Below are 15,291 nucleotides of genomic sequence, written 5' to 3'. Positions count from 1 at the left end.
CTGATTTGAAGAATTCTTATTCCTTAATGCCATTGGCCAAACTGTTATTTTGTTAATGAAGAGTGGCTTCTCTGGCCAATCAAAGAACTTTGCAATTTACTGTTTCTCTTTTTAAAATTGCCTTTTTATTGAAGTGTAACAAACCATATATACTTTTGAAATTTGGGCCATGGCCTCTTTATTTCTTGTTTATTTATATTTTTGGCTGTGCTGGGTCTTCATTGCTGCGAGGGCTTTCTCTCTTTATGGTGAGTGGGGGCTACCCTTTAGTTGCCCTGTGCCGGCTTGTCATTGCGGTGGCTTCTCTTGTTACAGAGCACAGGCCCTCGGTGCTTGGGCTCAGTAGTTGCAGAACACAGGCTTAGTTGCTCTGCAGCATGTGAAAATTTCCCAGACCAGGGATCAAACCCATGTCTCTTGCATTGGAAGGCAGATTCTCAACCACTGGACCACCAGGAAAGTCCATGTTCTCTTTCTTAAAGGCAGAGAGGACCTGAAGCTGGGCTTCCCTGCAGGCCTCGAATGGCAGCTCTGTGCTTTTCAGACATTCAGAAGTGCTGTGGACCCACTAGAAGTGGTAGGTCAAGAAGCCCATTCTGGAGGGTAAGGTGAAATATTAATGTTAAATGTTAATGTTCCCTCCTCATCACCGTGTGCTACAACTTGTCTTCTTGCTTGCCTTTCTCCCTTGTTGCTCCTCCAGGCTAGGGACCAGGTCCTGCTTGTGTTTGTATCCTCTGGTAATGACACATAACCATCATTACTTGGTACATATATATCTGTGCTTGTTGGCTACTGATTTAGGACATAACTGTTGTTTTAATACTCTCAGATGTTGATCATTTAGTGACAGGATTCTAGTTAGATGTGGTTCCCTCACTTATGGTCCCCTGTTCATCAGCAGGTCTCATCTAGATCCACAGTTGCAGAAGCACAGTATAGCTTCATAATTGGTGGAAATATTCCAGAAGATGAGAATATAGAGTAACAGGAAATTTTTCCGTTGTGAAAATTCAGCAATTCTTGTTTTGCTGAGGAAAAACTTTTTTTTTTTAATGGAAAAAAGTTTCTAAAATAAGGAAGCTTTTAAAAATATTTATTATTATTATTATTATTATTATTATTATTATTATTAATTTTGGGATGTTGAGTCTTCATTGCAGTACATGGGCTTAGTTTTTGCTCTGCAGCATGTGGGGTCTTAGTTCCCCAATCAGGGATCAAACATGCATCCCTTGCATTGGAAGGTGGACTCTTAACTACCAGAAAGTCCCTAAAATAAGGAAGCTTTTAATCAAAGCTGTTAGCATCTTGGATGGTATTCTTATCTGTTTAACATTTTTGTGTAGCTCCTGCTTTCTTTTATGTTTGGATTTTGGAGAAGTTTGTGCTCAGTCACTTGGTTGTGTCCGATTCTTTGCGACCCCATGGACTGTAGCCCCAGACTCCTTTGTTCCTTGGGTTATCCTGGCAAGAATACTGGGGTGGGTTGCTGTTTCCTCCTGCAGAGGAGCCTCCTGACTCAGGAATTGAATCTGCGGCTCCTGCATTGGCAGGTAGATTCTTTACCACTGAGCCACCTGGGAAGCCCTTGGAGCAGTTTACAATAGCTTAAATGATAATACAGTAAGTCATCTCCCACTTCTGGTCCCAGTTTTTAATGAGGATTGTTTGAATTTGCTAATGAAACACAATACAGCAGGACAGGTTGAAGGCACATATTGCCATTTCTGTGATTCGAAGCAGCTTGAGCACCATGACAAGGTGTTACTGCCATCATCCCAGGAAGCGGCTGTGGGGAGATTAGAAGGCACCTCATAGGAAGCTGCCTTTCCTAGCATGCCTCAGTTTCTGAAGTATATGCTTGGTGCTGTGCTGAGAATTCCATAGGGACATTAGACATTGTTTGGCCTTTGCTGCAGTTTGTTATCTGCAGAATGCTTCTGGATCTTACCCAGTGAGAGAGATCAGAATACAACAGTGACGCTCACTGGAGTACCCTTCCCTTCCCCAGGATATTTGGCAACATGTTAGGCTGGTGCAACTGGGCGGGGATGCAGCTGAAACCTAGTGGGCTGGGGCCAGGGGTGCTGTAAAAATCCTGTGATTTTGAAGGATAGTCCCCCTTCCACAGAATAATACCACCCCAAGCATCAGTGGTAGGATGGTGGAGACCCTGGACCACAGTGATTACAGCAGTCAGTAACAGTGGGATGTTACTCCTAGCCCCATAGACAGTGAGTTTTAATAACTTACAAATGGTACCTGTTTAAAACCTTTAAGGTACCATAACATTTGTTTCTAATTCATTGGCAGTGCCTTTCTGAAACGAAGCTTGAAGTGGAGAGGCCTGGCATAGAATCGCTCCCTTTGCAACTTTGGAAGGACACTCCGAGGAGGCAGTCCCAAATCTTACTTGGGTTGTAAGGAGATCAGTCTTAGTACTCGGGAGTAGACTGATGTTCTCACCGTGGAATGTGTATGCTCACGTGTATCCTGTTTCTTTAATTAGGTTGATCAAATTACTGAACAAACATTTATGGTTAATGTGAAAAACATTGAGCTGTTCTAGTGGAGTTATTCCAGTTTTTGTGGTCTTGGTTCTCCTGGAAAATGAACTGTTGGTGTGAGGGAATGTGAATTAGTGTCACTACAACCACACTGAAAAACTGCTGTCAGATGGATGCTGTTTTCTCATGGTATTTATTTAGTCTCCCACAATCAGCAGTATGAAACTTGTCTTTTGACTCTTAAACAGACGGGATACAGAAAACCCTAAACAAGTAGATTGGAGACTGACTTTGTGTTTTTCTGGTCTTTTTCAGACTGTAATAGCATTTTGAGTGCAAAAGTGATATATTAAAAATGCTATGTTTTTGCTATTTCTAAACTTTTGGAGGATGTTAGGATTATGAGCATCAGTTTTACAGCTGTTTGAGCTGAGTGGAAGAAGATTGGTTTAAATGTGAGCTGTCCATTCTGGTTCCTCCTTGAGTCTTGTGTTCCCACTTTGCCTAGTCTCCCCCTGGACTTGCCCACATGTGTTTTAAACATTGCACATACCCTGTGCCTGGGCACTCCAGTGCCCTGTGGGCTGGGCCCATTCACCCTTAGGTTGTACACTTACTGGAAATGTAGCCTGTGACCTTCAGTGACCTTGTGTAGTGCCAGGGCAGTGATAGGCCTCAAGTGTCTGTTGGTGACTTTGTTTATAGGCTTTGAGGTTTGTATTTGGAGATACTGCACCAAAGGAAACAGTTTAGAACAGTTAAAATTAAATTCTTTCTTTGATTCTACAATTCACTACATTGTCTTCTTATTTAAATTGACCATCCTAAGTGGCCTTTTTGTTTTTGCATTATGTGTTTATAAGTTGATTGATACATGGAGGGGGATTGATACGTAGAGGGGAAGCCTGGATACATGTGAACAGAAGTTCCTGTAGTTAAATAAAAATGTCCTTGATGATGTGCATTGATCATGTAATTGTTGTCATGCGGCATGGTAACCTATACATCTGTGCTAGGAGCAAGTCAGACCATGTAGTTTTTTGTTCTTCAGTGTTGCTCCACACTAGACTAGTTGGAACTGGTCGTACCTACGTCCCTGCAAATATATCTTGACTTCTCCCACAGAGTAGGCACTCAGATGCTGACTCCTGTGGCCTCATGCCTTGGGCTGGAGGAGGGCCAGGCTGCTGGTGGTTCTTGGAGCTGAGGACTTTTGTAGAGGCCTGGAAGACCCTTCTGGGATTGCCTGATGCAGAGCACATCCTTTCCTGATGAAGTGGTCCAACCCCCACTCCTGCCCTACCTCTGAAAGTTGTATTTTATTTTCCACTGATCTTTTATTTTATTCTCTCTTAAAAGTTGTTTTTCAGAGTGTCCATGTTCTTGTTGATGCAAACTTATGTTAGTTACAGTTTTGAAAAATGTCTATTTCTTTATAACACCTGTGAGTTCTAGTAACTAGGCGTTCAATGTTTAGGCTTTCTTTTCCTGCGTATCTCTAATGGGAAGAACTTTGTCTTTATAAGTAAATTTTTTAAATGATTTTAGTATTTCGGGAATGGCAATTTGACCACTTTTGTTAAAGGACTGGCTTCTATACTTAAAGCCATGGTTTGTTAAAGTAGTGCACCAAGCCTTGGTTATATTAATAATTGCCGGAGGCCACCTCAGACCATTGGGATGGCATCCTGTGTAGGAGTCTGACCAAACCTCTGTGAGCCATTGCATTGTCTATAGGTGGGGGTGGAGCTCTACTCAGAAGGTTGGTTGAGTGTCCTCAGCTCCTGGTGTCCAGTAGGCACTGGGTCAGCCTGGGTCTTCTCTCTGTTCTGTGGAGGGCAGCTTCCCGGGGGCTTCACAGTAAGAATCACATCCCAGAGGCTGGTTGTCACTCCCCCTGTGTTATTCTCCATAGACCTCTCCTTGTAGGCGAGGTTTGGGGGGGCCTGAGAATGACCAGTGCAGGGCACTGTATGCTCATCAGGCTACTGGAACAGTGTCATAGCACCACTTTGGATGAGGGAAGGCACGAGCCCTTACCCCGGTGTCTGAGCCGTCTAATCTCTTAACCTCACCGTCCTCTTCTATAAACATGGATTTTATTGAATCAACTTCATGGAGATGTATGGATTGCCCTTGGCTGATGCAGGAGAGTTGCTGAATGAATATTAATGTTTGTTCTCTGAAGAAAACATCTTAAGTTTCTTGTCTGAAGTATTTTGATTGGAGAGTTTAATCTATTTACATTTAAAGTAATTATTGATAGGGAAGGACTGCCATTTTGCTATTTGTTTTCTTTTCTCTGTCTTAGAGTTTTTTTTGGTCCCTCATTTCCTCCCCAGTTGCCGTCTTTTATGTTGATTTTTTTTGTAGTCAACTGTTTTGATTAGTTTCTCCTTTCCTTTTGTGTCTGTTTTTTAAACTTTATTTATTTATTATTGATTTCACTGGGTCTAGCTTGCCACACTCAGGCTTTCTCTGGTTTTGGCTCTTGGGGGCTACTCTCTCGTTGTGGTGCTGAGCTTCTCATTGCAGTGGCTTCTCTTGTTGTGGAGCACGGGCTCTAGGCACACGGGCTTTAGTAGATAAGTATAATAGTCATGACACACAGATTTAGTTGCCCCATGGTATGTGGGATCTTCTGGAACTGGGGGTCAGGCTGTGTACCCTGCATTGGCAGGTGGATTCTTCACCGCTGTACCCCCAGGGAAGTCCCATACCCTGTTAACTTTTGAAGGTCCTAACTTCCCAGAAGACCTCTCCCCACCTTTTGCCTTAGGCTGTGTATTGTGTATTTGGACTGTAATTTATTCGCCACAGGCTCTGACTCAAATTTCACTTTCAGTGTTTTCGAGCTTTTTCAACTTGAGTTCTGAGATAGGAAAATACAGAGAGTTGCCTGCATCACCCTTCAGGTAGCCCCCAGATGGGTTGAAACAGAAATATGCAATAAATTGGGAATGAGATAGGTTCTGCTCCCTAGAACCAGAGACATGGGGAACTGAGATCCCACATGCTGTGGAGCAACTAAGCCAAAGCACTGCAAAACTGAGCCCACACTATTAGCCCACGTGCTGCTGTCAGAGAGTCTGCGCACTCCAGGGAATCAGGACTGCCGGGAGAAATATCAGTAACCTCAGACATGCAGATGACACCACCCTTATGGCAGAAAGCGAAGAAGAACTTAAGAGCCTCTTGATGAAAGTGAAAAAGGAGAGTGAAAAAGTTGGCTTAAAGCTCAGCATTCAGAAAACTAAGATCTTGGCATCTGGTCCCATCACTTTGTGGCAAATAGATGGGGAAACAATGGAAACAGTGACAGACTTTATTTTTTTGGGCTCCCAAATCACTGCAGATGGTGACTGCAGCTGTGAAATTAAAAGACGCTTACTCCGTGGAAGAAAAGTTATGACCAACCTAGAAAGCATATTAAAAAGCAGAGACATTACATTGCCAACAAAGGTCTGTCTAGTCAAGGCTATGGTTTTTCCAGTAGTCATGTGTGGATGTGAGAGTTGGACTATAAAGAAAGCTGAGCGCTGAAGAATTGATGCTTTTGAACTGTGGTGTCGGAGAAGACTCTCGAGAGTCCTGTGGACTGCAAGGAGATCCAACCTGTCCATCCTAAAGGAAATCTGTCCTGAATATTCATTGGAAGGACTGATGCTGAAGCTGAAACTCCAGTACTTTGGCCACCTGATGGGAAGAGCTGACTCATTTGAAAAGACCCTGATGCTGGGAAAGATTGAAGGTGGGAGGAGAGGGGACAACAGAGGATGAGATGGTTGGATGGCATCACCGACTCGATGGACATGAGTTTGAGTAAACTCTGAGAGTTGATGATGGACAGGGAGTCCTGGCGTGCTGCAGTCCATGGGGTCACAAAGAGTCGAACACAACTGAGTGACTGAACTGAACATGAACACTCCAAGGAAAGATTCCCCATGATGTAAGATAGATCCCATGTGCTGCAACGAAGACCCGACACAGCCAAATAAATAGGTGAATATTACAGACTTGAGTCGGTTGCTGGTAGGTCAGGCCTGAAGTCTGCAGTCCTGCTGTTTCTCTCTGCTCAAGTGTCCTCCTTTCCTCCTGTGAGCTGAAGTCCATCTAGGACCAGGGCTTACCCTCTCCACAGTCTGTTCTGGTTTGCTGAACTCGTACAGTTATTTATCCGTCCCCTTCATTCCACTTGGACATTTCTCAGATCTGTCCCTCACCCTTCCTGTTGCATAGCTCTTGCCTTAGGTATTTTTCACCTGGCCTTCTGGAGCACTTTCTTAGTTGGTCTCTAGTCACCCTCCACAATTTGTTTATATTTTTGTTTTTAGTATAATCTACAATATAGATCCTAAGTATAAAGCTTAATGAGAACCCACAGTGTAACCTGCCCTGAGTTAAGAAACACTGCATTGTCAACACCCAGAATCCTGCCATGTGTTCTTCCCAGCCACAGAACCACTATTCTGAGTTCTAGAGTGTTTGTTTTCTTTTGACTTCATGTACATGGAGTTATACAGAATGGAGTTCAGAAGGTGGTGTTGGCTTTTCACTGAATAAAATATTTTTGAGATTAGCCCACATTTTTGTACTTAGCTGTGGATCATTCATCGTCATTGCTATGTTTGATAATGTGAATATACGCCAATTTGATATTCTGCCATAGGTGGACATTTAGGTAGCTTTATTTTAGGCTGTTATAATGGATAATGCTGCTATGGGTCTTTTAAGTAGGAAGACTTTTTTGATTGAACTCTTGGTTGAGATTCTGGTAGCTGTGTTTTGACAAGCACGGGCACGTGTCTGTTGGCTGGGCTCCAGTGGCTCACCATCAGTGTATGTGTGTTCAGCTTTCATAGGTACAACCACTTTGGGAAAGCGCTTTATTTACATCTCTTTGACACTGAGTAAGATAGAGTTCAGGTGCCTTCACAGCTTCATCAGCATTGGTATTTTCTCTTTTTCATTTTAGGTTTTCAGTGAGTATGTTGTGGTGTATTGTATTGTGGTTTTAATTTGCATTTCTCTGGTGATTAATGATTTGATCTTTTCATGTCCATATTGGCCATTCAGCAGAGTATTTTGAGAAGACTTTCCTACCGACTGAGTGAATGCATACCTCCTGTGTGCAGCTCACCTGATAAGACTAAGTGCACCTGCAGGTATTCACCATCGGCAGTATCAGAACTGTGGATTCAGAGCACACACCTTATGGATTATGCCTTTGTTTTTATACCCATAAAGTAAAAGTTATCATTTTATAAAGTGCCCTTAAGAATGGAATGCCTTACTCCAGTGTTGAACGTATGTAAAAACTCTCCATTTAATAAGGAACTTGATCCAGTCATGCCTCTTATTGCTGTGTAATTGGCACCTTTATCAGTGATTTATAAAACATAGGATGGAGGAAGTGGGTTAAGGAGGATTGGGGTCAACATTACAAACTTCTAGCTGTAAGATAAATAGGTCCTGGGGGTATAATGTGCAACATGGTACCTCTGTAGGTAATAATACTGTTCGTAAATTTGAAAGTTGCTAAGACAGTAAATTTTTTTTTTTTTTTAAGACAGTAAATTTTAAATGTTCTCAACACACACACAAACTGTAACTATAATGAGTTGATGGATACTAGCTAACCTTTCTATGCTAATCTTTCTGCATTGTATGCATTTATTGTTACATCATACACCTTAAACCTAAACCATGTTATATCTCAATATAGCAAAAAGAAAATCTCTCCATTCTAGACATTGTATTCCTTTTGTTTGGAACCTCACAGGTAAAACAAAAGCAATGTTTTCTTTAGTACATTAGTCTCTAGAATATGTGTGTGTGTGTACGTGCTCCAGAAGGAGATCAAGAAGATCTTTTAGAGTTTGGAAGAAGATATATTTCTGATTGTTTTTCTCATCCTGTTTTAGTTGCTATTTTTGTGTTTTTTAGTGTGTAATACAGTAATATAATTTATACGTATGTGAATGTATTATTGCCATTTTAATTTTTTCTTTTAAAAAACATTTTTGAGATATACTTTGCATAGAGAAAAATGAAACTCTTTTTTTTTTTTTTAACCTCTTTTAAGGGTACCTTTCAAAGAGTTTTGATGGGTGCATATATCTGTGTAATGGAAACCCCAGTTCAAGGTAAGAGAAGGTTTCTGTCTCCCAGAATGTCTCTCCTGCCCTTTTGCCCTTCTTCTGAGACTGAAATCCCTGCTTTTCATCACTGTAGACTAGTTTTATCTTTCCTAGGATTTCTTAAGAAATCATGCAGTGTATACTCCTCAGTTTGGCTTTTTTTTTTTATTAACATGTTTTTGAGATTCATCCATGTTGCTTGTTTGGGCAGGTTTTTTTCCTTTGTGATTGTTGATTGATATTTGAGAAGTATTCTTTTGTATGGACTTAACATCATTGGTTGATTCATTCACCTGTTGCTGAACACTTGGGTCTTTTCTAGGTTGCACTGTTAGGCATGTTATGGCTGTGAACATTTGTGAAAGAGTCTGTGTGGACAGAGGGTCTCATTTCTCTTGGTTAAACACCTAAGGGTGAAGTGACTTTACTAAGAAGCTGACAGACTTTCCCAAAGCAGTCCCACCATTTTATATTCCCACCAGCAGTGTGGGAGAGTTCTAGTTGCTCTGTAACCTTGCCAGCCCTTGATGTTGTCAGTTTTTTAATACTGGCCATTCTGTGGATGTGCAGTGATATCATGGTCTTTGGCTTGCATTTCACTGATTACCAGTGGTGTTGAACATCTCTTGATGTGCTTGTTACCCATTCCTGTATCTTCTTTAGTGAATTTCTCTTTGATTATTTTTAATGGGTTTGTGTTTTTATTTTAAGAATTCTTTATGTATCCTAGATGCAAGTCAGCTGTGAATTGTGTGTATTAGGAATATTTCTCTGATTCTGTCCATTGCCTTTTCATTTCTTGATAATATATTATTCATATTTTGACTCTTGCTTAATTTTTCACTTAGAAGCATACAGTCAAAAATATTTGGAGGCTATTGTTGCGAACTGGGGAGAGGAAGGAGGGAGCCCAGGCCCTGCGCTTGGCTCTGCTTATCAGTTTTGTCTTGGTGAGGTGTCTGTTGGAGAGCCTGCTCTGGTTTCGTGTGAATGTTATTTGGGCAAGTTTGGGGTAATCTCAGTAGTCCTACCTCAGAGGAGTAATCGCTTCCCTGAGTACCTGCCGTATGCTTGGGGTGCCAGTCTGCTGCTACTGTCAGTGACATGGCCAGAGGGCCCACTTAGCCATCTGTACTCAGAGCGTGGGTGTGGTGATTTGTGATCCAGGTGAGAGCAGGCTCGTGGGATTATTTCTACACTAGTGAAAATCGTTGTTAGCCTAGAACATGTTTTGAATGACTGGAAATTAAAGTAGAATTTGTACTGTTTGTTTGTTTTTGTAAAACTACTGGTAGCACAAAGCTTCACTTTGGCTACACTGATATCCGATACCACCATCACCCTCAGCCTGTCATCAGGATTTTAAATGGATGTGCTCCTGAGTCAGCCTCCCCCAAACAGCAAATTGCCACAAAGAATAGTAGATAAGGCAGTTCTTTCCAGTACCTTCATTAATGGAATCACAGTGCAACAAATGGCCAACAGACAAAATTTTTCTCCAAGCCAAAGAAAAACTCGGAAGCAACTGTGAAGCTGCTCGTCACATGTGTTGCTGGAAAACCCAACACCAGGCCTCTAAATTGGGTCAGGAATGTTTCTGGAATCAAGGCTTCCTGGTCTGTGGGTACAAAGGCAGATCTACCTATGGAAAAGGTACATTTCCTAGTATACTAGTACCTTAGGATACAGGCCCAGCTTCATACTATGTGGGGTCCAGCGCAAAATGAAAATGTGGGTTAAGAATGCTGCAAAAATCTATAAGGATGTATTATACAGCAGAGGGAATATAACCAATATTTTATAATAACTGTAAATGGAATATATCTTTAAAAATTCAAGTGTGTCATTCACTTGAAACTTAAAATAATATTGTACATCAGCTATACCTCAGTTTTTTTAAAAAAGCTGCAAAAGCTTTTGATTTCTTCTGTAGTTTCTCTCAACCTGCTGTGGTATTTTTGTTATTTGATACCAAGCTTTTTTAAGTGGAAGGGTACTCAATGGGGCAAGTGCAGACTCTCCCAGGTGTCCAAGGTGCCCCTGTCCAGGACTTTTCCTGGACAGTGGGTGTTTGTGGAGGGGAAGGGATTGCAAGAGGCAAGATGTGTGTGAGCTGAGCTTCCAAGCCCAAGGCTGTGGTCCATTGACCTGTTGGGCCTCAGTTACATAAAACAGGCTCAGGTAATGGTTTAGGAGATTACAAGGTGCTGGCTACAAAATTCAGCCTTACCTGTGGGCCCTTCTGAGCACAGCTCCTGTTTGACTCACTAACTGCCCGCATGCCCACAGTGGCCCTATCTACTCAGGTGCTGTGTAGTTTCTAAGTCACCTCAAGGCTAAACATGGAGTGAAAGTTCTTCACTCAGAGATGAAACTGACAGGCCAGGACCTCAGCTCAGGTTGCAGGTGTCTTACAGACTTCGGCTTTTGAGGCTCCAGTTAGAAACTCATGCTAAACCCAACAAAACCTACAATAGTGTGACTCCCTTTAATAAACACCATTGTGTTTCATGAATTTTCATAGAATGTTTTCATGTTTTCTTACACCTTCAGGTAAGAAGTCAAGCTGAGGTAATAGGTATTGCTTGAGGTTTACTGCTGAGGAGCAGCAGAGAAAAGCATGGACTGTTTAGGGTTTCAGGTTCTTCCCAGTATGGTCTTCATCATCCTAACCCTTTTTTTTTTTTTTTTTTTCCTAACCCATTTTAAACTGGATCAGATTCTTGACCTGTGACTTGCTCTCTTTGATGGGTGGACACTAGCTTCCCAAAGCCACTTCCTCTGAGGTAAGCCCTCTCATGGGCTGGTGAGCTGCCACTCCACACACCCTCTTCTGAGATGAAGGGAGCGCCTGCTGGGCTCTGGGTGGTCCATTCAGACCCATGTGGTGGCAGCTTAGGGTGACCAGTGGGCAGGACTGACTGGTGGTGTGGACATGTTGCTCTTGGAGCCACAGAAAAGGCAGCCTGGGGTGGGGAGTGGTTTATCAGTCACTGACAAATATGACTGTTAAGGGCCACAGTCTATTAAAGGTTGTAGTAAAAGTTTCAATATTTCTGTTATAAATTAGAGGAAACTAGTAGAAGAGAATGATGAAAATGGATATCTAGGTCCATTTAAAGTGCCTCTTTGGCTAAGCCTCCTTAGGGTTTGGAAAGAAGAGAAATTTTTCTTCCATTTTTGCAAAAGGTAAAGAGGCATGGCTTGTTGTTGTAGCTCAGTTGGGACTGGAGCACATCATTAAAACTCCTATGATAGTGTTTCTCCTTCAAGGTGATGCTCGCTTGAGTCCTGAAGGCCATTCTCTAATACCACACTTGCAGGCTGAATTTTTTAGGCTCCTTCTGTGATGTGGCGAATGTACCCTCTTAACCACTGAGGACACCAAGTGTGTCTCTGTCTAGGTTCAGGAAGGGCTGGTTGGATGCCCCCTCTGGGATTGTGAGGAATGGGCACCTCAAAGGCCGTGTGTCCACGTAGGCATTGCACCCCGTGGCCTGTTCCTCATCTACCCCATCCATCTGCATCTCAGTAATTGACCAACATTCCCTCAGTCACAGAAGCCAGACGTGAAGCTAGTTATCCTGCGGTCTTCTCCCCTCTGTGCCCGCACATATGGGTGTGTCAAGCAGGGCCATTTCTATTTCCATTTCCCAAACTAATCAGACCTCATCTCTCTCTGTCCTCACAGACCCTTGCAGTGTGAACACCGCACACCTTGGCTCCTTGGGAACCTCCTCACTCATTTCCTTATTTCCCCCCACCCCCCTCCACTCTTGGATATAACTGATCCTGTTGCCCTCCTCCTTGGCAGTCACTGCTGCCCACCCCAAGTCATTGATGGCCCCAGAGCTCTGTCCACCCTGTGTGACATGTTATTTTTATTATCACAGTCTTTTCCTTTGCCAGTCCTGAGATTATAGGATCAGATTCTCTTCCTCTTCATAGTAGATTATCATTGTCAGCTGTCATAGGTTGAATGACAGAGTAACTGCTCTTACTTCTTCCCTTGGAGAGCAGCTCAGCAGCTGAGCTGCTGTCTCTGTGGCCTGTTGCATAGCTGAAAGGACTTGAAATGACCTTTTCCAGATGTCTCTTGGGATTGCTAACACTAAGGAGGTGATGTTGTGTGGGGAGGGTCCTCGCTGGGGGCCCTCCTGCCCATTGACTGCAGGCGTGGCCACAGGACTCATTTATTCTGTCTGGAAACCATCGGTGTCCTCAGTGGGGTCGTTGCATCAGCCTGGACCCCAGAGTGAGGGAAAAGTGGTGCAGAGCAGCCGTGTTTATGGGGTGGATGGATGGCAGAAGCTGGACCCAGCCCTTTGGTGTGAGCAACAGAGAGCTAGGGCCGTTTGCAGCACAGTTGGGCCTGTTCTGGGTGTTAGGACATTCGGTGCTATGCTCTGGGAACATGGTTTGGACATATTCTTCTGTGTGAATATTGATACATGTGGGATGGGACAGATACTCTTCCCAGGAGAGAAGAAATACAAATTATAGAATATGCTATTACCACAAACCACAGCTTCTTGGGTCACAGTCTGGAAGCCCAGTGACAGGATAGCATGTAGATTTAACAGACATCAACTGTGCTGGGTGACTGTGAGGGCACAGAAGTCAGGGTCAGTTGTGTAGATATGGCCATGACTCTGTTCTGTGTACTGCAGAACTGGGGTTGTACTCCCCTGCTTAGTTCAAGGCTGACTGTCAGGGACACACAGGCTCTGGGGGAGGGATGAGAACTGCAGTGAGGTGATGCTTCGTAACTGTCAGGTATCCCACAAGATTATTCTTGGGATTTGATGGGATTCTGAACTGCATAGAAGAGAGCTAATGATGAGGGTACATCCCAGAACAGAGCTCTCAGACCGACCGTGGAGAAGGTCCAGTCTGACAGTTAGAAGAATGGGTGGTTTCCAGACTCTTTATGTCTGTGCTCACCTTGTCATGGACAATGACACAGTTCCTAGCCTGGCACGGGCCCAGTGACACCTGGGGTGATCTGTCAAGCTTTGCATTAGATGTCGTGAACGTTTCCAAATTTTTTATTTTTCTTTGAAATTACTCAGATTTATAGAAAAGTTGCAAAATAGAACAAATATTCTCATTTTTCCAGATTCCCCAAATACTAACATTGACCACATTTGCTTCATCGCTGTATTTTTTCCCTGAAATTTTTGAGAATAAGCTGCATATATGATGCATTTTTACCTCTGAAATATTTCCATGTCTATTTGCTAAAAAATTCCCCATAACTGTAGCCCAGGTACTAACACTACTTAGCATTGATACAACACTTGATCTTTTTTTTTTTCAAAACCACTCAGACGGCGTTTTCTCCCTCTCACTCTCCCAAATAGAGGAGAGAAGAACGATCATCAACGACCCATGGCAGCTGCACAAGCAACACCAAAAGCCAACTTCACGCTCAGGAGAAAACGCTGCGTCTCTTCCTCGTGGTTTCGGGTGCTCTACACGATCAGAGAAACTTCTCTAGTAACGAACTATAGAAATGATCCCTGAAAGTATAGTCTTACAACACTTGATCTTAACTGGACTTAGCAGTTGTTTACTGACGCTCATTTTCTAGAGTCAGGTCACCTATGCTTTGAACTTTCCTCTCATTTGTGACTGTTCCTCAGCCTGTGTCTTCTGTGACATTTATGTTTTAGAAGAGGACAGGCCAGTTGTTTTGTAGAATACTTGTCTGATGTTTCCTCTTGGTGAGGTCCAGATTTGTTATTTTGACAGGCATTCCAGAGGTGAGGCTCTGTCTTCTCAGCACCCTATGGCAGGGGCACTCTTCCTGCTTTGTGCCATGACCATGGGGGTGGCATCTGTAGGCCTTCTCCCATTAAGCTTCTTAACACACTCTAAAAACTGAGGGACTCCAGAGTTATCCTCATAATGACTGTCTGAATTGCATTCAGACATTTTTTTTTTGGAGTAGCTAGAAATGGAACCTTCTTGTAGGGAGATTTTTTTCCCAACTTAGAATGTGTGTGTATCGGAGTAGTTAATCTGTGCCACGACAAAGGATAACAGGAGGCTGGGGGACATGGTAGCTGTCCCCCCCAGGGCTTGCAGTCACTGTTAGTTAGCGTCAAGGTGGAAGGCTGCTCTGCTGTGATCCTTTCCAAGTGGCGCTCTGGGGCCAGATCACTGCTCCTGCCTGTCTTATCGTTTGTGGGGGTGAAGAGCATGGGAACCAACTTCTACCTGAGGCCAGCTCCACCTCTGAAATGGCCCAACTGGACTTGGTTGTAGGGAATAGTTTGCCTGATTGGTTAATTGTTTAAACTTGCTTTGCATAGAGATATCACTCAATTTGACTTTCCATTTGGTTGGATATTTCAATATGGCTAATTTCTGCCTAGCTATATGATGTTAGTATTAAGTATTTGCAGCAAGGCCTGGCTTTGTACATAAAGAACAGATTTTCAGAATCCTTAGAGCTTCTTTGTGAATCAGGAAATTCAGATCTCTGGACCCAAGCCATTGGCTTGTATGTCTCATTTGTAAGAGTTTCCACTCCAAGAAAGATGGCTGTCACCACATACAGGAGACTAAAAGAGAGATGGCGAGAAAGGTGTTTGCAGCTCTGAATCCATATTAAAATTATTAATGTTTATTCAAGT

The 15,291-nt window shown here is 43.0% G+C and overlaps 1 protein-coding gene and 1 non-coding gene across 2 annotated transcripts in view; one reads left to right on the top strand and one right to left on the bottom strand.

Annotated features, from left to right (window-relative positions):
* Positions 1-15,291, top strand: part of FOXK2 (forkhead box K2) — a 50,779-nt gene that overhangs the window by 5,494 nt on the left and 29,994 nt on the right. The gene's annotated exons all lie outside the window — the stretch shown is intronic.
* LOC133057997 (small nucleolar RNA U3) lies at positions 13,972-14,188 on the bottom strand. Its single transcript, XR_009693129.1, has one exon. It is a non-coding gene; the product is annotated as a small nucleolar RNA U3 (small nucleolar RNA).

The sequence above is a fragment of the Dama dama genome, chromosome 5, assembly GCF_033118175.1.
Source record: "Dama dama isolate Ldn47 chromosome 5, ASM3311817v1, whole genome shotgun sequence".
NCBI lineage: Eukaryota > Metazoa > Chordata > Mammalia > Artiodactyla > Cervidae > Dama > Dama dama.
This window is presented reverse-complemented; position numbering and strand designations above follow the sequence as displayed.